This window comes from Nycticebus coucang, chromosome 24 (assembly GCF_027406575.1).
Source record: "Nycticebus coucang isolate mNycCou1 chromosome 24, mNycCou1.pri, whole genome shotgun sequence".
Lineage (NCBI taxonomy): Eukaryota > Metazoa > Chordata > Mammalia > Primates > Lorisidae > Nycticebus > Nycticebus coucang.
In genome coordinates this window covers 400,983-427,595 of record NC_069803.1, presented here as the reverse complement: position 1 = coordinate 427,595, position 26,613 = coordinate 400,983, and the positions used below count along the sequence as shown (strand labels likewise).

Genomic DNA, 26,613 nt, shown 5'->3' with positions numbered 1-26,613 from the left:
CTTTTGTATTACATAGGCATATCCACAGATATTTATTATGTTTTTTATTAATATTGAAAAAATGAAAATACAAAACCAGGGTTTATATGTTTATTTATTTGATAAAAACATCCATCCTATATGGGGCACTGATATTTGATATCCAAAATATTTCCAAGAAACATTCACTTATTTCAGGCCCACATTGCCTTTATTTTCCAATATTTCCTCGTAATTCATCTTCTGCCATTCACTTGTGTTTTACTGAAATTCATCTTCCATATAGAATTTAGAGTGATTTACTTCGGTGAAAATGGGATAATTAATATCTCTTTGAAATATTAATATCCAAGCACCATGAAATTTCATAGAAGGATTTCTGCTGTCTCTTCCCTGTCTGCATTTTTTTCTGGCATCCCTGAGCTTCTAGAATGCCTGGCTCACCAATCCCTCTACTGTAGACAAATACATATACATATGTTTTTTCAGGAATTTTTCTCTCTCACTTTCTGCTTCCTCTCCTGCTCTCATCCTTTCCTGGCCCCTACGCCCTTTAATTTGGCTCATCTAAGTGTCAACTCAGACATGATCTCTGGAAAACTCATTTTTGACAGTTTTATTTATATTCCTTCCAGCTACAGCATCAATAATTATTGAGTAAAACAGATAAAAACTGTTCCAGAAGTTTTTAAATATTGTGCTTACAGTCCAGGGGCAAAGGGTAGAGACATGGCAAGAAACGACTTACAGTTTAGGTAGGAACATTGCAGTAGAGATGACACTAGAGTACTAAGGCAGCCCTGAGGATGGAGATGCCTATTTATCAGGTGAAACAGCAGGAATCAATGAAGGCTTCATGTAGCAGTCTAAGGCCTTAAAAGATGAAAATAAAATTGTTAGAATAGCAGAGGAAATCTTTTCATATGTAACAAACAGGATGTACACTGATGAAAATATAAAAAGTAACAAAAGTTTGTGAATTATTAATAAAACAACATGCACAGCATGCTGTTGAACGGTACTATTATGAAGTAGAGAACAATCCACAATGTTATTTTATATGTGTATTGTATATTTAAATTCTGTTTTTCTTCTAACATTATATGTATATACATTAGGTGGATAAATCTGTGAGTAAATCTGTGATATGTCTGTATTGGTTGAACCTAGTGACATCTAGTGCCCTTTGGGTGGTTTTGTGAAGTTTTGGGTAATTAAAAGTATTTTTTCATCAAAGGTTTCTCATAGATCACAAATATCTCAGTTTTGTGAATATTTTCTTTCATGATATCTAATTTTTTTTTTCTATCTGGTGTAGTCTGCCTCTCTGACATTACAATTTACACGTCTATCAGTACAGGTTTTTTTAATTTTTAATTTCTTCTTAAGATTTACATAGGGATAGGGTTGCGTTACTTTAAAACAGCTTGGCCCTTTCTGCTGTTGCTTTTATAATTTGAGATAATACCCTACGCAAGAGGCAAGACCTATTTCATGATTATCTTATGCAGTCTGTGTTTTTCCATCCTTCATTATGAGAATGGACACTTCCTGGCACTATATGAGCACCAGGCTTGGTTTACCTTGATGTTGTTTAGATAATTTTTCTCTTAGTCTCAAATAATTCCTAGCACACATGCACAGTTGACTACTCTGATAAATACCTAAGAGGGGAATCTCCACACATCTCCAGGATTCTTTCACTATACTGCTTTCTCCTCTTCAGTTGCTATCCTGCGATCACTGTCTGCTTTGGTCTTTTCAGACTCTCCTTACTCAACTACAATTAGGGGAGTCTGGTAGCATGTAGGTCAGGCTTTTTCTTTTTTTTTATTTTTTTCCTCCAGGTGTGCTTTCCTGAAAACTCTGTTAAGGCAGGGATCTGGGGCATTCCCAAGGCTTCCTTCTCTTGTTTTCTATTTTTCAAAGATCTTTGTCTTTGTTGCCTAAATTCTACTGTCTTAATAATAACTGTTTAATGTGTTTTGGCTGGGGTTTTTTTGGGGGGTTAAGGGGGAAGATGGAAAATTAACACCTGTTCCTCTGTCTTGGCTAGAAGGAGATTGCAGTAGAACTTCAGCACATGCTATGGACTGGCCAGCATGCTTTTATTCTTGCTTTACTTTACTGCTTGCTTCTCATCCTTCATTTGTCAGTATGGCCATCTCTTCCTCAGAGAAATCTTCCCTGGGCCCAGTATAGATTAAATTCTCTTACATAACATACTAATTTTCTTACAGAATCTATCTGAATTAATAATTGTCACTGTTTTGTCTTTTTTTTTTTTCACTTTACTTCAAGCTAAATAAGAGCAGAGGTCCTGTCTAGTCTGCAGAGCTCAGTATCACATGTCCGCCACTGTACCCACTGAGTTATATATGTACAATGTGTGAGTGAGTGACTGTGAGAATGTGAAGCCCTTTATATATAAAAAGGGTTCCTGTATTCTCTTTCTTTTTTTTCATCCTGATACAGATTCTTTTAACCAATTGGAAATTCAAAACACAGCTCTTCCCTGTAAAAGCCATGCAGAATGTAATAAAAATTATTATAATAAACTTACAGATAATATCAAAGCACTGGAAACTATGATTATTTTTCTAAAAATGAAGCTATCTAAAACAAAAGGAATAAACTTACAGTTATACCATCAAAGATGTGAATGGGAGCAAGAACTCCACAGTTTGAGGTATGAAATCCTAGCTTTAAAGAAACATTTGAACTATTTATTTAGAAGTATTTATTTGAAATATTTATTTATTTATTTATATGTTGGAGAATTTTTGACATTGCTGACATATCATCTGGTATTTAATAGGAGAGAAGTCATCTTAGTCTTCTGCGGTATAAAATTCTTGGAAATAATAAAATAAGTTCTTAATTGTAATTACAATTACTGATAATTAAATGTATATTCTTTTAAATCATAATTCTAAAATAACTATATTAGAAGTTCACCTTAGGGAAATCTCCATTTATTTAACAAATTGAATTTGGAATTTTAAATATTTGTATTATAATTAATACTGTTATGAACATTTTTACACAAGTCTTACATTTCAAATTATATGCCTTTAACATATTCTTCAATATAGAATTCTTGGGTTAAAGTAATCTTATGAAAATGGCTTTGATCAATATTTTGAAATGTTTCTCAGGAATGTTTATGCAAATTTATAACTCAACCAACAGAGTTTTAGTTGGCCTTTTTCAACCCAGAAGAAGTTTCTTAAGGAAATTACATAGTTTGTTTTCATAATGCAGGGAATGAAAAGGAAAATGGAAAGTGACTACTGATTCGCTTGTTCAACATCTCTCCTACACAGATAAAATTAATTTAAACTTTTGTGTTGAAAACATATATTATTCTTCATTGTTTAATTAAATATTAGACCTTGTCTTTCCCCAAAAGGAATTTCAGAATTCTTTATAATATATACCAGCATCAACAAGTACCTTGAAATTATCACTCAAAACAGAAACACAGAACACGTGGGTAGCAAATATAAAAATAGCAGTCTGCAATTATATGTTGTGTGAGAGACATCGGAATGAGTTCTCTTACACTGCCAGTCACTTTCAGGAATGCTTGTGCTGTTTTGTGGAGATGAACATTTCCCTCCAGTGAATTCATAAACTTATTTATAAATGGTAAATTTTGGTTAGTTTACACTCCATGATCTGTCCCAGTTTGGGAGTAATTATGACTATGTAAAAAAGTAATTTTCAACTTATACATTTGAAAATTTTCAATATCCTTTTTAAGAGTAACTAAACTAACAGAAACTTACCAATTAGAAGAATGTTCTTTCACATCTACCTTTCATGTGTACATGTCTTTTGGGAGAAAATGAAGTGAGATATTCAAAACCTTAGAACTAGAAAAAACAAATATTCAAGAAAACAGACATTTTATTAGATAATCAATGAATAGATGAAGAGTCAGGTCTCAAAATGAACTTTTCACTAACAAAATGAATTTTAAGATAAGTATATTTAACTGCAGATTCACACTAAAAGAAATGGAAGAGATGAGAAAAAATGATTCTATAGCATTTGAACAAATTAAGGAAAAGTTAACAAGAGAAATAGAGCAACATAGAAAAGAAGTTGCGATAAAAGAAGAATTGGAACACAGACTGAGAGCCCAAAATGTGGAGTTGGGGACCCTTAGAAATAATCTGGAGGTAAATTAATCTTTGGTTAACATCACATTTATTATTTTACTTCATCATTATTAGTTGTGATGTCTCTTTGATTCAATGCTTATTATTTAGTTATAAAACAAACCAAAATCTTGCCTTAAAAATTAATTATGATATTTATAGCTAAAGTTGTTTATTATAAATCTTGGCATCCAAGTAGTATCTTATTTCAATACAAAGAATTTTTGAAAATAATATACCATAATATATACTTAATGATGACTTATTAGGTGTTTTGTTCCTAGTAAAATAGTTCAGTGATTTTTCCCCTATTTCACATTTATTACAACTTCAAACATTATGAAGAGGAAAGAAACAAAATGTATTGTAATCTAAAGTAATGTCATGATTTTCTAAGAAGACCTCTGCAAATTTTATCTTATTTGTCATTTGTGTTTTGAAATATAAGGCTTATTTTGCATTTATCTATTTATTCCAGAGAGGTAACTGTGACTTGGTAGATGAGCCTCATGGGTTAGGATCAGAAGACTGAGGAAAATCCTACAAGGGGCTTATACGTTTAATCTCTCCTTTTCAGAATTGTGATCAGTAACTGAGTTAACTGATATATAGAGAAATGCTTTGCACAATGCCTAGATTTGTCATTTATCAATAGATATAATTGTTATAACTTAGGATAAAAATGTTAGAAGAGTAGAATATCTATAAAATGCTCTCAGAAAAAAACTTAAAGAACGTTGGCAAATTTTGCCTGTTCTAGTGTACGCAGAGCTGAGGCTCCTACTATGGAGGGGGATGTAGGTTAGACACCAGAGTGTACACCCAACTTTCTAGTGTGTCACAGTTATTAGAGTTTTGTGCATTTGGATTTGTTGTAATTCAAAGAAAGCCTTTTCCAATTTGGAGATTCATAAAAATTCTTTACTGATTTCTTTTTTGCTTTCACAGATTCATTGCATTCATGTAAATTTTTGAACTTTCAGGAATTTATGCTCTATAAGGTTTGAGGTTTGGATCCAGCTTCTTTGCCCAGTTAGCTGCTTTTTACAACCCTTTCATTTCATAAATGTGCATGTTATTATTTACTTTCTGGGGGGAATCGTGATATATTATTTTATTGAGTGATAGCTAAAAGTTTCCTTTCTTTTACTTAGAATTGTCAAAGGCATGAACATGAAAGAGATCTCCTGAACAAAGAAATTGTCAGGCTAAGATTGAAAGTAGAAAGAATGAAAATGAACAATGAGAAGATAGACAAGAAACACTTGCGGGACTTGGAAATCATCAAAGACAAGACTGATGATCTTCAAAATGCTGTAAAGCTCAGTGAGGAAAGGTTAATGAAAGTAACAGCCCAGTATAGTGGCCAGCTCAACATGCTACGAGAGGAGAATACAGTGCTACAAGCCAAACTGAAGGAAGCGAAAGAAAACCAGGAAAAACTAGAAGCAGAACTTGAATCCCACCATCTCAGACTGGCAGATGCTAACCATGAGCGTCACCAAAGTCAGGTCTCCCAAAGAGATATTGCCTTCATTGTCCAGAGAACAAAAGAAGAATGGTCTGGTACACTGAAATATATGAACTCTCGTGCTGAAACCCTTTTCCAACAACTTTGTGATGCAGAAGAGAAATTCAATTGCCTGCAAGCTGAGTTTTGTCACATGAAATATGCTCTTCGAGAGAAGACTTTTGCTCTAGAAGGTGCACAGAGAGACCTGATGGAAGCACAGTTTGAAAAGCAGAACATTCAACTTAAGTATCAAAGTGAACAAAGAACAGTGAGTATGCACATTGTAAAGCAGGAGTCTTTAGAGCAGATACTGTCCGGACTGCAATGTAAAACTATGTCACTGCAACAACAGCTGGATGATGTTCACAAGGATTCTGCCGATAAAGAGAAGGCAAAACACACCAGAGACAGCCTGTGTGCTGCAGTGGTGAAGGCTCTTGAAGTAGGGCATGAAAGGTACAGTCTGCTTTTGGAAGAGGAAAACAAGAAGTTGCTTGATGAATGCAATCACTTAAAAGAAAGGCAGTACCAATATAAAAAAGAGAAAGTGAAAAGAGAAGTAAGTATCAAGAAATAAATATTTTTCAAACTTCCAAAAAGAAAAGTGACGTGGTATTTGGTAGTGACTAAGCATCGTATCTGGTTGAATGTGAGAATATCTGTATTTGTGAAATCAGCCTAGAAACATACCTTGTTTCCAGCAAATAAAAGTTTGTACTGAGAGATGTTTTACTTTGAGTAAAGACAGTGTGTCACTTACAACATTTTAAGAGTTTAAGTTATACATTGTTAATAGACATAGAGTAAAAATGCTGAAATCATAATTTTAGTGTCTTTATGTTGCCTCATTTTAAGACAAAGCCGAAGCAGAAAAAAGTGAGTAGGAAGCTGAGTAGGGGTAGGAGTTGCAGGAGTTGAGATTAGGGAGGGAGGTGGAGGCCAGCTTACTTAGGGCCTGCAGGAGCCATTGGAATTTTACTTTTATTCTAAAATAGGGATTATTGGGAGAGTTTGAGCAGAGGATTGAATTTGTGAGAAACTTTGAGGCTGATCTGAGCTTCTAATCAAAAAGAAAGAAACCCGGGCAGCGCCTGTGGCTCAGTGAGTAGGGTGCCGGCCCCATATGCCGAGGGTGGCGGGTTCAAACCCAGCCCCGGCCAAACTGCAACAAAAAACTAGCCGGGCGTTGTGGCGGGCTCCTGTAGTCCCAGCTGCTCGGGAGGCTGAGGCAGGAGAATCGCGTAAGCCCAAGAGTTAGAGGTTGCTGTGAGCCGTGTGACGCCACAGCACTCTACCCAAGGGCGGTACAGTAAGACTGTCTCTACAAAAAAAAAAAAAAGAAAAAGAAACCATTTTACAGGGTAGAATTTGCCACCACTATCCCACCCACATGCAAATGAATCTTTTGTTATGCATTTCACATTACTTTTAAGCCTTCAGTTGGTCCTTATGCATTTCACATTCATGAGGGGAGGAATGAATAGAGGACTGAATCTGTTGTCTGAGCAGTAGAATACTGACTTGGGGGGGAGGTAGCAATTTCCTTAGTGTCCTTAGCCAAATTTAGTGGTCAACAGGAATGTGTACACAGGAGGAAAAGAAGGTGAGTCAATGCAATGTATGTGATGATAATCTTCAAGGTATATATGTTGAAGTTAAATATTGTTAACACATCCTAATAATAAAGTGTTTATAATATCTGCAACAAAAATATCTTCTGTGTTTTGTATAGAACCAGAAAAAAACCCGTATAACTAAGGCAGTTCTTAGCAATAAAAATAAAGCTGGGGGCATCAGCATACCAGATTTTAGTCTGTACTACAAAGCCATAGTGCTCAAGACAGCATGGTACTGGCACAAAAACAGAGACATAGACACTTGGAATTGAATTGAGAACCAAGAAATGAAACTAACTTCTTACAACAACCTAATCTTCGATAAACCAAAGAAGAACTTACCTTGGGGGAAAGACTCCCTATTCAATAAATGGTGTTGGGAGAACTGGATGTCTACATGTAAAAGACTGAAACTGGACCCACACCTTTCCCCACTCACAAAAATTGATTCAAGATGGATAAAGGACTTAAATTTAAGGCATGAAACAATCCTCAAAGAAAGCATAGGAAAAACACTGGAAGATATTGGCCTGGGGAAAGACTTCATGAAGAAGACTGCCATGGCAATTGCAACAACAACAAAAATAAACAAATGGGACTTCATTAAACTGAAAAGCTTCTGTATAGCTAAGGAGACAATAACCAAAGCAAAGAGACAACCTACACAATGCAAAAGGATATTTGCATATTTTCAATCAGACAAAAGCTTGATAACTAGGATCTATAGAGAACTCAAATTAATCCACATGAAAAAAGCCAATAATCCCATATATCAATGGGCAAGAGACATGAATAGAACTTTCTCTAAAGATGACAGACGAATGGCTAACAAACACATGAAAAAATGTTCATCATCTCTATATATTAGAGAAATGCAAATCAAAACAACCCTGAGATATCATCTAACCCCAGTAAGAATGGCCCACATCACAAAATCTCAAAACTGCAGATGCTGGTGTGGATGTGGAGAGAAGGGAACACTTTTACACTGCTGGTGGGACTGCAAACTAGTACAACGTTTCTGGAAGGAAGTATGGAGAAACCTCAAAGCACTCAAGCTAGACCTCCCATTTGATCCTGCAATCCCATTGCTGGGCATCTACCCAGAAGGAAAAAAATCCTTTTATCATAAGGACACTTGTACTAGACTGTTTATTGCAGCTCAATTTACAATCGCCAAAATGTGGAAACAGCCTAAATGCCCACCAACCCAGGAATGGATTAACAAGCTGTGGTATATGTATACCATGGAATACTATTCAGCCATTAAAAAAAAATGGAGACTTTACATCCTTCGTATTAACCTGGATGGAAGTGAAAGACATTATTCTTAGTAAAGCATCACAAGAATGGAGAAGCATGAATCCTATGTACACAATCTTGATATGAGGACAATTAATGACAATTAAGGTTATGGGGGGGAGCAGAAAGAGGGATGGAGGGAGAGGGGTGGAGCCTTAGTGTGTGTCACACTTTATGGGGGCAAGACACGATTGCAAGAGGGACTTTACCTAACAATTGCAATCAGTGTAACTGGCTTATTGTACCCTCAATGAATCCCCAACAATAAAAAAAAAGCTACGAATCACTTAAAAAAATAATAATAATCAATCTGTCTTTTATTAAAGTAGACATTAAAAGGGTTTACATGGGAGGGATGAAGGGATGAAAAATTACTGATGGGGTACAATGTACACTACTAAAGCCCAGACTATACTACTATATAGCATATGTATTTAAGTGTATCAGAATTCAACTTGTACTCCTTAAGTCTATTTTTTAAAAATTTTTAAGGCTTTGCAAAAATGTAATTAAAATGGTACTCTTCAAACTATTCTTATTTGAGTTAGAAGATGGAATAATTTTTCACAAAAATATATTCTTTATGTTAATGTGTTTATTGTGTTTTAATGAATTTTAATGATTATTTTAAAAATGAATTAGTAAATAATATTTTAAAATTTCTGTTTTAATTTTTAATAGAGTAAATATCAATATATTTTATGTAAACAAAAACTCTTTGGTGTTCTCATTAATCTGGGCTAGCCTGAGCAAAAAAGTAAGACCCCATCTCTATTAAAAATAGAAAAACTAGCCACGCATTGTGGTGGGTGCCTATAGTCCCAGCTACTTGAGAACTTGAGTCAAGGGGATCTCTTGAGCCCAAGAGTTTGAGTTGCTGTGAGGAGAACATGGCACTCTACCCAAGACTCTGTCTCAAAAAAAAGAAATGGATTCTGAAACCAAAAACTTAAAATCTGCTGCATTAGCACATACTGTATTATGTGTGTTCGATGTAGACATGCTAAATAATTAGTGAATGTCATTTTGATAAACTGTGATGTACAGCTGCTTGATTTTTTTCTGTTTTTTTGTTTTGTTTTTTTTTTTGAGACAGAGTCCCATGGCAACCTCCAACTCTGGCTCAAGCAATCCTCTTGCCTCAGTTTTTCTATTTTTAGTAGAAACTGGGTCTCGCTGTTTTGCTCAGGCTGGTCTCAAACTGGTGAGCTCAAGCAGTCTACCCATCTCAGCCTCCCAGAGTGCTAGGATTACAGGCGTGAGCTACCGTTCCTGGCCAGCTTCATGTTTTTTGTTTTTTTTTGTTTTTGGGGAACAGAGTCTCAAGCTGTCACCCTCCATAGAGTGACTTGGCATCACAGCTCACGGCAGCTCAAACCCCTGGGCTTAAATGATTCTCTTGCCTCGGCCTCCCAAGTACCTGGGGCTACAGGCTCCCACCACAATACCTGGCTATTTTTTTTGTTGCAGTTATCGTTGTTCTAGCTGGCCTAGGCCAGTCAAATGGCTGGCTATAAAAATTCGAACCCATCACCCTCCGTGTATGTGGCCAGCACTCTGCTGACTGAACTACGGGTGCCACCCTGCTTAATGTTTCTTAATAAATATTTAATATATATCTTACCAGGCAGTTTTGAGACAACTTCGCCAAGAACTGTGTGATACCATGCAAAAACTATCCAGATCGGAGACGTTACCAGAAACTACATCACGTTGTCACATTCATTTAGAAGATGTGACCCAACATTCAATGAGAAAAATAAGTCTGATGACAAACCAAGTATGTACGAAATTAACATGCCACCAGTTAATCTAGAGCTGATCCAATAACATAAAGTGTTTTAGAATACTAGCTGCAGGTGACTGCTTTCTTTTTATATTTTCATTATGAGTAGTTTTGTACAATTTTATTATCTTTATCATGTACTTATTTCTTAAATTCTGACTTTCATTCTTCCACTTTTCCTTAAAATTACATAGAAATATACCATATTTTTTATAATATATATCCTTAGGAAAGTCGAGGATTATGCATCATTTTTCACAGAAGTTGTGAGACATTTTTCCTGTTAAGCAGTAGTTTTCAGTGATTTTTCTATTGCCATTGTGAGGCAAGCCAGATTAAATCAGGGTAATGTCTAATGAAATGTTCCAGAACATATCTTCAATTTTGTGAATGGATACAAAATCTGTGTATACTTATTTCACGGATTTCAGGTTAACTCATAGAGAAAGGCCTTTATATTCTTGTCTAAAATGAAAATGTTGCTCGGGAGGCTAAGGCGAGAGAATCGCTTAAGCCCAGGAGTTGGAGGTTGCTGTGAGCTGTGTGAGGCCACGGCACTCTACAGAGGGCCATAAAGTGAGACTCTGTCTCTACAAAAAAATAAATAAATAAATAAATAAATAAAATGAAAATGTTTTAGGTTAATTTATAAACTCTTTGCAAAGTTAATTGCCTTCATTTTCATTTCACTTTAATTATATTGTAAAAGCACAGAAATATTCAGGTCTTGGATAGGAGGTATATCCAAAATAAAGAATTAAGAAAATTATCCAGATCTTGCCATTGGATTTTTAAAAGCAAATGTATTGAGGTGTCATTCACATACCATGCAGTTCACCACTTAATGTCTCTTAGTATATTCACAGGGTTGTGGAACCATCATCACAATCAATTTCAGAACATTTGCATCGATGGGAAAAGAAACCCCACATCTTATAACCATAACCTCCACCCTCATCTTATCCCTCCACTTTCCCCAGGCCTGGGCAACCACCATCTACCTTTATCTCCATAGATTTGCTTATCTAGACAGTTCATTTTGGGGGTGACGGGGTGGGGGTGAGGGAGACTTTATCAATCAAATTTTATTTTATTTTTTTTCAAGGGGCATATTATACATCCTCACAATGTGCACAATAGGTGAGATCTTGCCTCGTGCCCTCCCTCATTCTGCCAAACATTCCCCACCCCGCTTCACTCTACCCACAAACTGGACTATAAGAGTGTTTTATTGTTCTAATGAGCATGTAATTGTTTATATATTGATTTCTTATAGTTATGGAGGTATGGATTTCATATTGGATATTTATTTTTCTATTCTTATGGTACTTTACTAAGAAGAATGTATTTTAATTCCATCCAGGTAAATGTAAAAGATGTAAAGTCTCCATCTTTTTAATGGCTGAATAATATTCCATGGCATACATATACCACAGTTTGTTGATCCATTCATAGGTTGATGGACACTTAGGTTGCTCCCATGACTGGGCAATTATGAATTGAGCCACAGTAAATACTCTAGCGCAAATGTCTTTGTTATTCTTGATAGATACCTAGTAATGAGATTGCAGGGTCAAATGGTAGGTCTACTTTTAGATTTTTGAGGATCCTCCATAATTCTCTCCAAAAAGGCTGTATTATTTTGCAATCCCACCAGCATGGTAGAAGCGTCCCTTCTCTCCATATCCACAATAGCATCTGTAGTTCTGGGATTGCTGGGGTTAGGTGATATCTTAGAGTGGTTTTGATTTGCATTTCTCTGGTGATTAAAGACAATGAGCATTGATTTTTGGTGTTGCTGCAATTGCTAAGAGGGTCTATCTCACAAAGTTTTTTCCCAGGCCAATGTATTCAAGTGTTTTCCCCCACTCCTAGAATTTTTATTGTTTTGTGTCCTATAATTAAATCTTTCATCTACGAAGAATCAATTTTTTGTCAATGGTGAGAGGTGCAGGTCCAGTTTCAGTCTTCTACATGTGGATAACCAGTTCTTCCAGCACCATTTGTTAAATAAGGATCTTTTTCCTCATTGCATGCTCTTTGTAGGCTTTTCAAAGATTAAATGGCGATATGTGGCTGGGTTCATCTCTAAACTCTCTATCCAATTTCATAGATCTACATCTTTATTTTTGTGCCAGTACCATGCTGTTTTGTAGACAGTTCTTATAAATGGAGCCATATACTACTTAGTCCTTTGTGACTGGATTCTTTCACAAAGCATGTTTTCAGGATAAATCCATGTTGTAGTATGGATCAATACTTCATTTCTTTTCATGGTCTGGTACTATTCTATTGTGTGGTCCTACTGGTGATCGATTCTTCACTTGCTGGACCTTTAGGTTTGTTTCTACTTTTTGCCACTAATGCATCATAGTCCCATGAACATTAATTTAAAAGATATCAAGCGGACATGTTTTTATTTCCCTGCCATTGACTATCATCCTCAGTTAGTTAGCAGATTTGACCATCTCTCTGCCTTGCTCATGCTGTGCTTCCCACTTTTTTAGCTTCTGATCATCTAACCTCATTCAGACCTGAGCACAATTTTTCCTTCTTCATGAAACTTTCTCTGAGTGTTCTGACTTTCATTGACTTTATTCTTTAGTACTTGTTATCTAATCTGTGCAGAATAAGTTAGGGCTTCATTTTGCATTGGTTTTTTAAATTTTTTTATTATTAAATCATAGCTGTGTACATTTGTGCAATCAAGGGGTACAATGTGCTGGTTTCATATACAATCTGAAATATTCTCATCAAACTGTTCAACGTAGTCTTCATGGCATTTTCATGCTTATTGTATGTAGACATTTGTATTCTACCTTTAGTAAGTTTTGCCTGTACCCATTCTAAGATGCACCGTGGTGTGGCCCCACCCCTTACCCTCCGTCCACCATAACCTCCCCCCTCCCTTCCCTTCCCTTGGTCCTTTCCCCATATTCTTGAGCTATAGTTAGGTTATAGCCTTCATATGAAAGCTATAAATTAGCTTTATAGTAGGGCTGAGTACATTGGATACTTTTTCTTCCATTCTTGAGATACTTTGCTAAGAAGAATATGTTCCAGCTCCATCCATGTAAACACGAAAGAGGTAAAGTCTCCATCTTTCTTTAAGGCTGCATAATGTTCCATGTTATACATGTACCACAATTTGCTAGTCCATTCGTGGGTTGATGGGCACTTGGGCTTCTTCCATGACTTAGCAATTATGAATTGGGCTGCAATAAACTTCCTGGTACAGATGTCTTTGTTATATTGTCATTTTTGGTCTTCTGGGTATATACCTAGTAAAGGAATTATAGGATCGAATGGCAGGTCTATTTTTAGATCTCTAAGTATTCTCCAAACATCCTTCCAAAAGGAACGTATTAGTGTGCATTCCCAGCAGCAGTGTAGAAGTGTGCCCTTTTGTCCACATCCATGCGAAAATCTCTGGTTTGGGGATTTTGTTATGTGGGCTACTCTTACTCGGGTTAGGTGATATCTCAAAGTAGTTTTGATTGGCATTTCTCTGATGATTAAGAATGATGAGCTTTTCGTCATGCGTCTGTAGTCCGTGTGTCTGTCTTCTTTAGAGAAGTTTCTCTTCAAGTTCTTTGCCCACCCTGTGATTGGATCACTTGTTCTTTTCTTGCTAATATGTTTGAGTTCTCTGTGGATTCTGATTATTAAACCTTTATCGGAGGTATAACCTGCAAATATTTTCTCCCATTCTGAGGGCTTTTATTTTTTCATGAGTAGTCATCTTGTTCAATTATAAATTTGCCTAAGTTGAGAATAATATCTAAGTTGTATATAAAACGAGCACATTGTACCCCATAATTGCATTAATGTACACACCTATGATTTAATAGCAAAAGTTGATACGCCTATAACTTATCCTTATATAAATTGAAAATGTTTTAGATTAACATTTGTTAGAATATAATTAAATACTTTATACTGATAATTGATATAATAAAATTTTATTCTAAATATATTTTAAGCAATAAAATATAAAATTGGAACTTTTTTATTAAAAAAAAACAGAAAAAAACTCTTTCTTGCTATTGTTACTAATTTTCTCTATTTGGGATATATATTTCAGTGACTTTTTCCAAGTTATTTTATAATTAATAGATGGTATTTAACAGAATTTAGTGAAAAGTATTTTGTAAATATGTCTAGCTGTGATTTATCCATTGCAATATCTTCCCAGTGAAGTTTGTAATTGGGGAATTAAGGAAATTATATGGAAAGAAGGTGAGGGGGAGTCTCAGGGAAACTTGCCCTTTTCCCCTAGGTTGGTTTGCTGAAAAAATCAACTCACAGTTATAGTAGATTAATAAGAGAAAGGTTTATTTCCAAATACCATGCACATGGGTGGTATGAATGATTCCCCAATGTTTCAGTGATAGTCAGTGGCTTTTAAAGATGCCTTTTAGAAGGGAGGGGGGAGAGAAACTTTAAAATATATGTGTAGCAAGTGGTTGCGAGGGATGATGGGTAGATGGAGGGGAAACAGACTGAGTTGCAGTTTAACCTGAGAGACAGGTCTCAGTGCTTCAAAAGACATTAGGGCCAGGCCTATGTGATAAGGACTCCAGCAGCCCCTTTTCTGATTCTAAATCAAGTTATTCAGGTTTTATAGAGGACAGACTAGTGCATTCTAATCAAAAATGGCCTTTTCATTGAAAATATTCTCTATACCAAGGAATCATATTTTGATTTCCTTATCTCCTTCAAAGATATACATCTGGAAAGTACTCTATGTCTTTGCTTATCTCCTCATGTAATCTTATTTAATATTGATAAAGTTTGAAATATTTCCTGTAGTTCTTTCTTTTTTTTTTTTTTTTTTTTTGATGTTTAAAACTGCTTTATTCATATTATAGTGGTTTTATTCATGATTGCCAAAACTTGGAAGCAACCAAAATGCTCAACAGTAGGTGTATAGATAAATAAACTGTGGAACATACAAGGAATAGAATATTATTTGGTGCTAAAGAGAAATGAGCCATCAATCCATGAAAAGACAGGGAGAAACATTAAATGCACATTACTAAGGGAAAGAAGCCAATCTGAAAAGGCTACAGACTGTATGATTCCTATTATACTTCGCAAATGAAAAAACTATGAATACAGTAAAAAAAAAAAATCAGTGGTCTTCTAGGGGATGAGGGAGGCAGGAGTAAAGACGTGGATCACAGAAGATTTTTAGGATAATGAATCTATTCTATATAATATTGTAGTTCTTTCTTATTGTTCATTGCTGTTTCAACAGTAGCAAGAAAATATTTTTCTGTTTTTTGTTTGTTTCTTTGTTTGTTTTAATGAGTTAGGGCCAAACCAGTCTGCTTCTTTCCTGCTAGTACTAATTTAATTTCCAAGGAAAGTGTTCAACCAAATAAATAAGTGAATGTAGATGCAACCAGCAGGAAAAAAATACATTCATGTCATTCTCACTATAGAAAAAAAATTAAATTAGTATTCCTTCATTACAAAGTCAGAATTGGGACTTGTAGATTGATAATTGCCTTTCCAACTGAAAAGCTCTGGCCTTTCTGATCTACCACAGCACATGACCTTAACTTGATCATCAGAGTGCTTGCTAGTGCAGCCCATCATATCCAGTTGCTGGGAATGAAGTGATCAAGGCACCTTGATTTATCAATGGAGTCCAGTGTTTGCAGGTTGAGGCTATTGCCTGGGGTCATGTAAGTTCCATACAACTCACTCCAGGAGATGCTCTGTGCACTGCAGTGCATGGTCATCCATCCCACTGATTGCTATGGAGACAAGTAAGCTATGAATTCTTATGAGTGGACGAAAACACTGTTGGCTACTGGAGTTGGTGACTGTTCTCTACAGAACTTGGGACTGTTGTGGGCATCATGCTCTGCATTTATTGCCAATTTCAGTAGTGTGGAGATAAGTTGAGTGCAGTTGTCGGGGACCATTTTCATTGGCATGTCACCTGCCTAAACTATAAAATTTTATTAGAACATAAAATACAAGATGTTAATAGTAAATATTATATGCCACTCACCATGTGCCTCACGTTTTTCTAAGTGCATTATGTGTATTCCCCAGTTCAGTCTTCCCAACATCCACATGAGGAAATCAGTGCTATTCTGTCCATGTTGTAGATGAAGAAACCAAGATGCTAATTTGCTAAAGGTCACACAGTACTGGTGGAGCCAGTACTCAAACCCAGATCTTTTGGCCTCTGTAAAGGTTCACCTCTCGAACTATTCCATGAGACATCTGGTTGTCATCTGAAGCATACACACCACTGAGATGTGAGAGAAAAAGGAAAACCTGGTCCCCTTGCTCTGTGGGAAGCTGAAGGGTGCTGTCCCCCTGTGTAGCAGTGCACAAAGTTCTAGCCTTTTCTCTATTTTCCCTGTAAATTGGCTCAGAGACTACAATGTGTCTATGAATATGGACAGTTAGCATTTACCAACTTGTGCCTGTCTACTTGCTCATGTTCACAAAAACAAAAAAATAAAATAAAAATCTGGTCACTATGATTAGTAAAACATGGCTTTGACGTGACTGGGTAGGTTAAGTGGTAATTTTAACATCATGGCCTCTCCTTTGTCATGTTTAATTGCAAAGTTTAATAGTCATCCTCACAGTTTAAGGCAACGCATTTAAATTAAATTCTCTTCTAGTGAAAACTTAAGCCTTGCAACTTAACTTTGGGGTTGACATTCTCTGTTGTACTTTTCTTCCCATTTATTTTTAAAAGTCCTTTTCCTTTTCCTAAAAGGAAAGATGATGGTGAGTGTTAGATGCTGAAAGTATATAAGTTGCCTTGTTACAATAAAATTAAATGTGAATAAAATAAAATAATAAAAGTTGATGTTGTGGTCTTAGAATTCAAAATATACATGCTTATCATAATGTAATCTTCTCTTTCCCCATTTTATCAATTTTATAAATTTGAGTATTTATCTCATACAATATAGTTTGTAAAATCAAGAATAATGTATTTATTGAGTATTTAATAGTATTTATGTAATACAATATAATTTGTAAAATTAATAATAATACAATATAATTTGTAAAAGCAAGAATAATGTTGTGTTTTCATCCTATCACAGGAGTAGATAACCTTCTCTGTGAAGGGCCAAATAGTATATTTTAGGTTTTATGATCCAGAAGATTCCTGTTGCAACAGCTCCACTGTGCAGTGATGGCAGAAAAGTATCTATAAATAATATGCAGAATGAAGGGGTGTGTCAGGGTTCCAATGAAATTTAGCTACAAAAATCTCTTCAGGTGATGAGCAGATTTGTACTAGATCATTATTATTTTTAACAGAAATAGTGTGTTAGTCTAAAAACCTTGTTTTCTATATACTACATTTTTTAGCTATCCATCCAGTGAGGGAAATGTGTGTCATTTCCAAGTGTAAACATTTTTCTAATCTTTGTTTTAGTTTCAAGAAGTAGAGGATCAACTCAAAGAGGAAGGACACCGTGCTGAGAAGATGCTAGACCAATGGAAAAAGTATGCTTTCAAGCAGCAAAAAAGAAAAATAAAAAGACTTGAGTATTATAAAGAAAATAAGTGTTACAGTTTGAGACTAGTGCTAGTTGTAATAGTAACTATATCTGTGTGAATCTTAGGAAAATTTTCAGCTTTAAGCTATTTTGAAATGCATATTTTTTTTTACTTTGTTTCTAAATTTTGCACATTATGCGTGGACATTGCTAGAAAAATGATATAGTTGCTTAATCATCTACTTTTCAAATATTTAAGGATTCACATAAACATACTTTCAAGTGTTTGTTCAAAAATGCATGGTATTTAAAAAAATTATCTGACATTAATTATTTTAAAAATTATATTTTAGGATCAAAATGGCAAATTCCAAATTAAAACTTACTGTCAAAGACCAAGCCAAAAAACTCAACAAGTATGAGAAAGACTTGTCAAGTGCAAGTTTCGTAAGTTAATCTCTTATTTTAGTTCTGTGGCAGAATAGGCTGAGTGTATCTTACTCAAAATGCTTTGGACTAGAAATGTTTTGAATTGTAGAATATTTGTACATGCATATTGAAATATCTTGGGAAGGGAATTCAAGTCTAAACACAAATTTATTTGTAATATATACACCATATTCACACACTCTGAAGGTAATTTTATGTAATGTTTTATAATTTTGTGCATGAAGCAAAGATGTTTTCACTGCAACATGGCACATGAAGTCAGATGTCAAATTTTCCATTTGGAATGTCATTTTGACCCTAAAAGTGATTAGGATTTGGGGGCATTTTGGATTTTAGGTTCTAATATTAAGATGCTCAACCTGTAGCACAGATGCTCACTGACTTTCAGTGGGGTTATATCCCAATAAACCCATCCTCACTTAGCCTAGCCTACCTGGAACATGTTCAGAGCACTTACATTAGCCTTCAGTTGAAAAAATCATCTAATGTAAGTCTTTCTATAATAAAGCATTGTATGTCCCTCATACCACATATTGCTAGCCTGGGAAGGATCATGAATCAAAATTCAACATACATTGAAATTGGGGTGTTTCATATCATTTTAAAGTCAAAAAAATTAAGGTGGCCATCATCATTATGTCAAACTTGCAACGGCTTCACATCATTATGGAGTCAAACAATAGGAAGTTGGAGGATCCCAAGTCAGGGACAACCTGCGTATAAGAATATGGTAGACAATATGAAAAACGTCTCTGATAAAAATATCTATCCCCTTCACAGTGATAGTACTTATTGCAAGTAGTGCCAGTCCCCGTGACTTTACAAAAGAAATTGACTTAATTCCTAAAATTAATAATTTGGGTAGTAAGATTTTAATAAAAACATTGTCATAGCCTATGAATAATATTTTTATGTATACCACATTTCATTTATCCATTAATCCATTGGTGGACATTTTGTTTTTCCAAGTGTAAATTATTTTTAATCCTTTGTTTTAGGTGCAGAAATCTCTGGAAGATCAGTTAGCAGAGACTATAAAATGTAAAAGGATGATGGAAGACCGCATGCAAAGGTACAGTTAAAAGCAGCACACAAAATAACTTGAGTATTCATAAAGCAAATAGCAGTGTAATATGAGATTGTATCTGTTCAGAAAATAAGTATGTTTGTGTGAAGCCAAGGAAAGTTTCAACTTTAAGCTATTTTGAAATGTATGCCTTTGTATATTTTTTCAAAATTTTATACATTTTCCAAAAATACACCTAGAAAAATACCTTTGCCAAATTATCTGCTTTGTTAATCTTTGAGAAATTCTCTAATTATGCCTTTAGATATTTTTTCACAAGCTTTATGGCATTTTAAAAATTTATCTGTGATAAGAATTATTTTACAATATGTATTTTAGCCTTGAAAAAGAAAATTCAAAAATGAAAGTAAACTTTGGAAAGGCACTGGACTGCATTGAGAAATATGTGTCATCTGCAAGTTCAGTAAGTCAATCTCTTACTTTCTATCATACTTAAAAGGAACTTTTTTTCTCTACTAGTACAGGCTGTACATTCTGTACCCCAAATGCCCAGAAGTATTTCAGATTTTAGAATATTTATATATACACAATAAAATATCTTGAGGATGGGATCCAAGTCTAAACACAATATTCATTAATGCTTCATGAACAACTTATGCACAAAGCCTGAATGTAACTTGATATAATATTTTTAAGTACTAAATTTTGCATGAAACAAAGATGTATGTTTTCAATGAAACCTGTCACATGAATTCAGATGTGGAATTGTCCACTTGTGCTGTCATCTTTATATGTAAGATGAATAACATTTTGAAACATTTTGGATTTCAGGTTTGGAGATTTCAGGATAGATGCTCGTCCAGGAGCACAGGGAAGGTCTAGTCAGTGCCTGCAGGTGGTGCTGAGAGGTAAAGCAAACTAAGACTCAAAGATATGGCCTTGATGGCCCTCTTTTTTAATTGGAAGTATAGGATTGTAAAAGATTTTAGTTTAAAAAAGTGATGAAAAATAGATCTCTGGATGAGACTGTGTATTAAGGAATATTAATACACAGTCATGCCATGGAATCCCAGCACTTTGGGAGGCCAAAGTAAAAAGGCCAAGGCAAAAAGATCACCTGAATCTTGGGTCTATCTCTACAAAAACTATAAAGGCATTAGTCCATCATGGTGATATGAAAGTGTAGTCCTAGCTCCTTGGAGGCCCAGTCAGGTGAATCACTTGAGCCCAGGAATTAGAGACTTCATCAAGCTGTGATGGTAGCACTGTACTTGATCTTGGGTGACAAAGTTATACCTAGTCTCAAAAAAAAAAAAAAATAGAGTTCAAAGCAAGGGGAGAAACAGGATGATAGAAAAGCTGTAAGAGGTGATTCATGCCTGTAATCTAAGCACTGTAGGAGGCTTGAAACCAGGAGCTGTAGACAAGCCTAGGTAATGTTAGAACAAAAAGAAAGAAAGAGAGAGAAGAAAGAAAGAGAGAGAAGAAAGAAAGGAAGGAAGGTAGGAAGGACAGAAGGAAGGAAGGAAGGGAGGGAGGGGAAAGAGAGAAAAGTAAGAAAAGAAAAGAAAAGAAAAAAGAGAGAGGAGAGAGAGAGAATGGAAGGAAGAAAGGAGGGAGGGAGAGAAGGAAGGAAGGAAAGAAGAAAGGAAGGAAGGGAGGGAGGGAGGAAGGAAGGAGGGAAGGAAGGAAGGAAGGAAGGAAGGAAGGAAGGAAGGAAGGAAGGAAGGAAGGAAGGAAGGAAGGAAGGAAGGAAGGAAGGAATGACCTGCAGGTGGTGCTGAGAGGTAAAGCAAACTAAGACTGAAAGATATGGCCTTGATGACCCTCTTTTTTAATTGAGGAAGGAAGGAAGGGAGGGAGGGAGAGAGGGAGTAAGGAAGGAAAAGGAAAGAAAGAAAGAAAAAATAATTATCCAGGTGTGGGTGTGGTGATGCTTCCCTACAGTTCCAGATATTCAAGAGGCTGCAGTGAGAAAATAACATGAGCCCTCATATTAGAGGTTGCAATGAGCTATGATCATGGCATTGTACTGAGAGTCAGAGCAAGACCTTGGCTCAAATAAAAGAAAGGTTAAAACAGAAATAAATAAAATTTAAAATAGAAAATAAAAATAAAAATAAATGAAAAGCTGCAAGAAACAGGGAAAAGGCATGTTTATTATAGAGAAGTCTTAAACTTTGTAGGGGTTTGTTTTGTTTTGTTTTTGAGTTTGTTAGGGAAAGTCCCTATTATAATTGTTTCTCACTCTGGGGAGATGTGCCCTATGTCCTTACATGTGCCCATTAGGTGGGACCACACTGATCCCATTCCCTTCTCCCCCTTTTTCCTCCCCCCTTGGCTCAAATGGAGTTAAATTGACTTTTTGTTTTTGTTTTGTTTTGTTTTTGTTTTGTGGGGGCATGTATTAGTTGGTCTACCAGCTTCATATTACTGTTGAATCCATTGGATACTTGCTTTTCCATTCTTGTGATACTTTACTAAAAAGAATGTTTTCTAACTATCCAGATGTAAATTCTCCATCTTTTTATGGCTAAGTAATATTTCATAGTATACATATACCACAGTTTGCTAATCCATTCATGAGTCGGTGGGCACTAGGGTAGTTTCCACATCTTGGTGATTGTAAACTGAGCAGCAATAATCAAATGCAGATGTCTTTATGATAAGGTGCTATTTTTTTCTTCTGGGATCAAATGGGAGGTATAATTTGAGTTCTTTGAGGACTCTCCCTACTTCTTTCCAAAGAGACTCTATTAGTTTGCAATCTCAACAACAGTGTAAAGATGTTCACTTTTCTCCACATTTGCACAAGCATCTCATTTGGGACTCTGTGATGTAAGCTATTCTGAGTGGGGTTAAGTGATATCTAAAAATGATTTTGATTGTATTTCTGTGATGATTAAGACCATTTTTTTGATGTTTGTTAGCCATTCATTTGTCTTCTTCATAGGTTGTGTTTATGACTCTTGCCCAGTGATAGATGGGATTGTTTGTTCTTTTTATGTTGATTAATCTGAATTCCCTGTGGATTCTAATTATCAACCCTTTGTCAGATTACTAACCTGAAAATATCTTTTCCCATTCCAAAGGTTCTTTATTTGCTTTAGTTTTTTTTTATTTTTATTAAATCATAGCTGTGTACATTAATATGATCATGGGGCACCATACACTTGGTTCATAGACAGTTTGACACATTTTCATTACACTAGTTAACATAGCTTTCGTGGCATTCTCTTAGTTATTTGGCTAAGAGCTTTACATTCCACTTTTACTAGGATTCACATATTCCCCTGAAGATTACTCAACCTGTTCCAAAAGGTAGAAAAAGAAGGAAGACTACCCAACACGTTCTATGAAGCAAACATCACCCTGATCCCCAAACCAGGAAAAGACCCAACAAGAAAAGAAAATTGTAGACCAATATCACTAATGAATATAGATGCAAAAATATTCAACAAGATTCTAACAAACAGAATCCAGCAACATATCAAACAAATCATACATCATGACCAAGTCGGTTTTATCCCAGGGTCTCAAGGCTGGTTCAATATATGTAAATCTATAAATGTAATTCAGCACATAAACAAATTAAAAAACAAAGACCATATGATTCTCTCAATCGATGCAGAAAAAGCTTTTGATAACATCCAACATCCTTTCATGATCAGAACATTTAAGAAAATTGGTATAGGGAGGCGGAGCAAGATGGCAGCCGAGTAACAGCTTCCTTGCATCTGGGCACCGTGAGTCTGGGGAGATAGGACTCCAGGCATCTCTGGCTGGTGGGAACTGCCTATCATCACTCCTATGAAGATACAGGGAGTCAGCGAGAGACTTCTGGACCCCAAGAGGAGGACTAAAACAGTGGAAAACCGGCAAGTGGTCACGTGTGTTCAATCCGTCTAAACCCGCCCACAACTGTAAGTTCAGTAGCAGCAAGACTTCAAACCAGAAAGGCCTTACCTGTGAACTGTTTTGATGTCCTTGGACTTGGCACTGAGTTGAACTGCCTTGGGGAAGGCCTGAGCGGGAGTGCGGAGAACTTTGGCCATTGTCTGGGGCCCCAGTCTGAGCCGCTGAGCCAGACGGAGCTGATAGTGTTTGGCGGTGGGTCACACGGATCCATTGTCAGTGATCTGCCCCGGCAAGCTCCGCCCTCAGGGTCACAGAGCTAGAAACGGGTGGGAGCTGGTAACCCAGCAACCAAGTAGCCTAAGGGTGGGGTTTGAGCCGCCTTACAGCCCTAACCCTCAGGGGCAGAGTGAGACCGGTTTTGGCACACTGAGTAAGTGGATAGCCACTTCAGCAGCGATTCCAGCGAGAAAGCTGGGAAAGCCTCTGCTCAGCAAGTTTACAAGTTCAAAGTGCCTTTTACGTAGGCTGAAGAGAGATTTAGGGTGTCTACCTGCTGGGGTTTGAGAAATCAGCACGCTCCAGTCGTATCAGAACTGTGACTAACATCTCATACCCCAGAAGACCACGTGTTGCCCAGACAAAATTCAATAACATATACAAACTGCTTTGTTTTTGGTTGTGTATTTTTTTCTTCTTTTTTTTTTTGGTTTGGTTGTTTTTTTGGTTTGTTTATTTTGACGTTGTTGATGTTCTTTTGTTTTTTAATTTCAATCTTTTCCACACAGATCCCTTTTTCTTTCTCAATTTTCCTAGTTTAATTATAATTTCCCATTGCTGCCTTTTTTAATAACTTCCACTTCATTTTTGCTAGTGTTTCTACCGATATAATTTGGTTTTTCACCCAATTTTATCCCCGTAAAGTTTTCTGTTTGCTTCTTTTGGTTTGATTTATAGCATTTTTGTCTTTCTTCTCTACTTGGTGGAGGTGGGGTACTGTGTCTGATCAGGTTAGCAAAGAGCTGCTGACCTCAAGGGAACCACGCAACTGGGCACCCCCAGAAGGTGGGGTTTTTTAAGGTTGTGTCAAAGTACCCTACTGTACACCTATATTGCCCTGTCACCCTCTTTCTGTGCCTCTCTTCTTTTTGTCAATATTCCTTATACCCACCCCTCTCCTTTCTCTATCTTTCCTTTTTTCTTATCACTCGGTCCTCCTTTCTTTCATCCCCTTTTTTTGCTCTTCAACCTTCTCACCCTTCTGGTCCTGTAACACTTAGTCCACAGGGACAAGAACTTAAAGAGCAAGAGGAAGTGAAAAGAAAATTAGGGCAAGGAAACAGATAAAAGAAATCACTCATGAGGAAGAATCACCAGAAAACTCCAGGCAACATGAAGAACCAGTCTAGAACAACCCCACCAAGGGACCATGAGGTAGCTACTGCAGATGATTCCACCAGTATAGAAATGTTAGGAATGACAGAAAGGGAATTTAGAATACACATGTTGAAAACAATGAAAGAAATGATGGATACAATGAAGGAAATTGCTAATAAAGTGGAAAATAACCAAAAGGAAATCTAAAAACAGAATCAAATAAGAGATGAACGATATGAAGAATATAAAAAGGATATAGCAGACCTGAAGGAACTGAAACAGTCAATTAGGGAACTTAAAGATACAATGGAAAGTATCAGCAACAGGTTAGACCATGCAGAAGAAAGAATTTCAGAGGTAGAAGACAAAGTTCTTGAGATAACTCAGACAGTAAAAGAGGCAGAAAAGAAGAGAGAGAAAGCAGAACGTTCACTGTCAGAATTATGGGACTTTATGAAGCATTCCAACATACGAGTTATAGGAATTCCAGAAGGGGAAGAAGAATGCCCCAGAGGAATGGAAGCCATACTAGAGAATATTATAAAAGAAAATTTCCCAAACATCACCAAAGATTCTGACACACTGCTTTCAGAGGGATATCGGACCCCAGGTCGCCTCAACTCTAACCGAGCTTCTCCAAGACACATTGTGATGAACCTTTCCAAAGTCAGGACAAAAGAAAAGATTCTGCAAGCTGCCAGGAGTAAGCGCCAGTTGACCTACAGGGGCAAATCCATCAGAGTGACCGCAGACTTCTCTAATGAAACTTTCAAAGCAAGAAGACAATGGTCATCTACCTTTAATCTACTTAAACAGAACAATTTTCAGCCCAAAATTCTGTACCCTGCTAAGCTAAGCTTCAAAATTGACGGAGAAATCAAATCATTTACGGATATACAAACATTGAGGAAATTTGCCACAACAAGACCAGCTCTACAGGAAATACTTCAACCTGTTCTGCACACTGACCACCACAATGGATCAGCAGCAAAGTAAGAACTCAGAAATCAAAGGACAGAACCTAACCTCCACACTGATGAAAAAGATAAAACTAAGCAATGGACTCTCACCAAATAAGACGAATAGAATACTACCACACTTATCAATTATCTCAATAAATGTTAATGGCTTGAATTCCCCACTGAAGAGACATAGATTGGCTGACTGGATTAAAAAACACAAGCCATCCATTTGCTGTCTGCAAGAAACACACCTGGCCTCAAAAGACAAATTAAAGCTCCGAGTCAAGGGTTGGAAGACAATTTTTCAGGCAAACGGAATTCAGAAGAAAAGAGGAGTTGCAATCTTATTTTCAGATACATGTGGATTTAAAGCAACTAAAGTCAAAAAAGACAAAGATGGTCACTTTATATTGGTCAAGGTAAAACTACAACAAGAAGACATTTCCATTCTAAATATTTATGCACCCAATTTAAATGCTCCCAGATTCTTGAAGCAGACCTTACTCAGTCTGAGCAATATGATATCTGATAATACCATCATAACAGGGGACTTTAACACACCTCTTACAGAGCTGGACAGATCCTCTAAACAGAAATTAAACAAAGATGTAAGAGATTTAAATGAGACCCTAGAACAACTGTGCTTGATAGATGCATATAGAACACTCCACCCCAAAGAAAAAGAATATACATTCTTCTCATCACCCCATGGAACATTCTCCAAAATTGATCATATCCTGGGACACAAAACAAATATCAACAGAATCAAAAGAATTGAAATGTTACCTTGTATCTTCTCAGACCATAAGGCACTAAAGGTGGAACTCAACTCTAACAAAAATGCTCAACCCCATCCAAAGGCATGGAAACTAAACAATCTTCTGTTGAATAACAGATGGGTGAAGGAAGAAATAAAACAGGAAATCATTAACTTCCTTGAGCATAACAACAATGAAGACACAAGCTACCAAAACCTGTGGGATACTGCAAAAGCAGTTTTGAGAGGAAAATTCATCGCTTTAGATGCCTACATTCGAAAAACAGAAAGAGAGCACATCAACAATCTCACAAGAGATCTTATGGAATTGGAAAA

At 36.1% G+C, this 26,613-nt stretch overlaps 1 pseudogene; it reads left to right on the top strand.

The window, feature by feature from the left end:
- Window positions 1-26,613, top strand: part of LOC128576581 (putative ankyrin repeat domain-containing protein 20A3) — a 156,479-nt pseudogene that overhangs the window by 96,819 nt on the left and 33,047 nt on the right.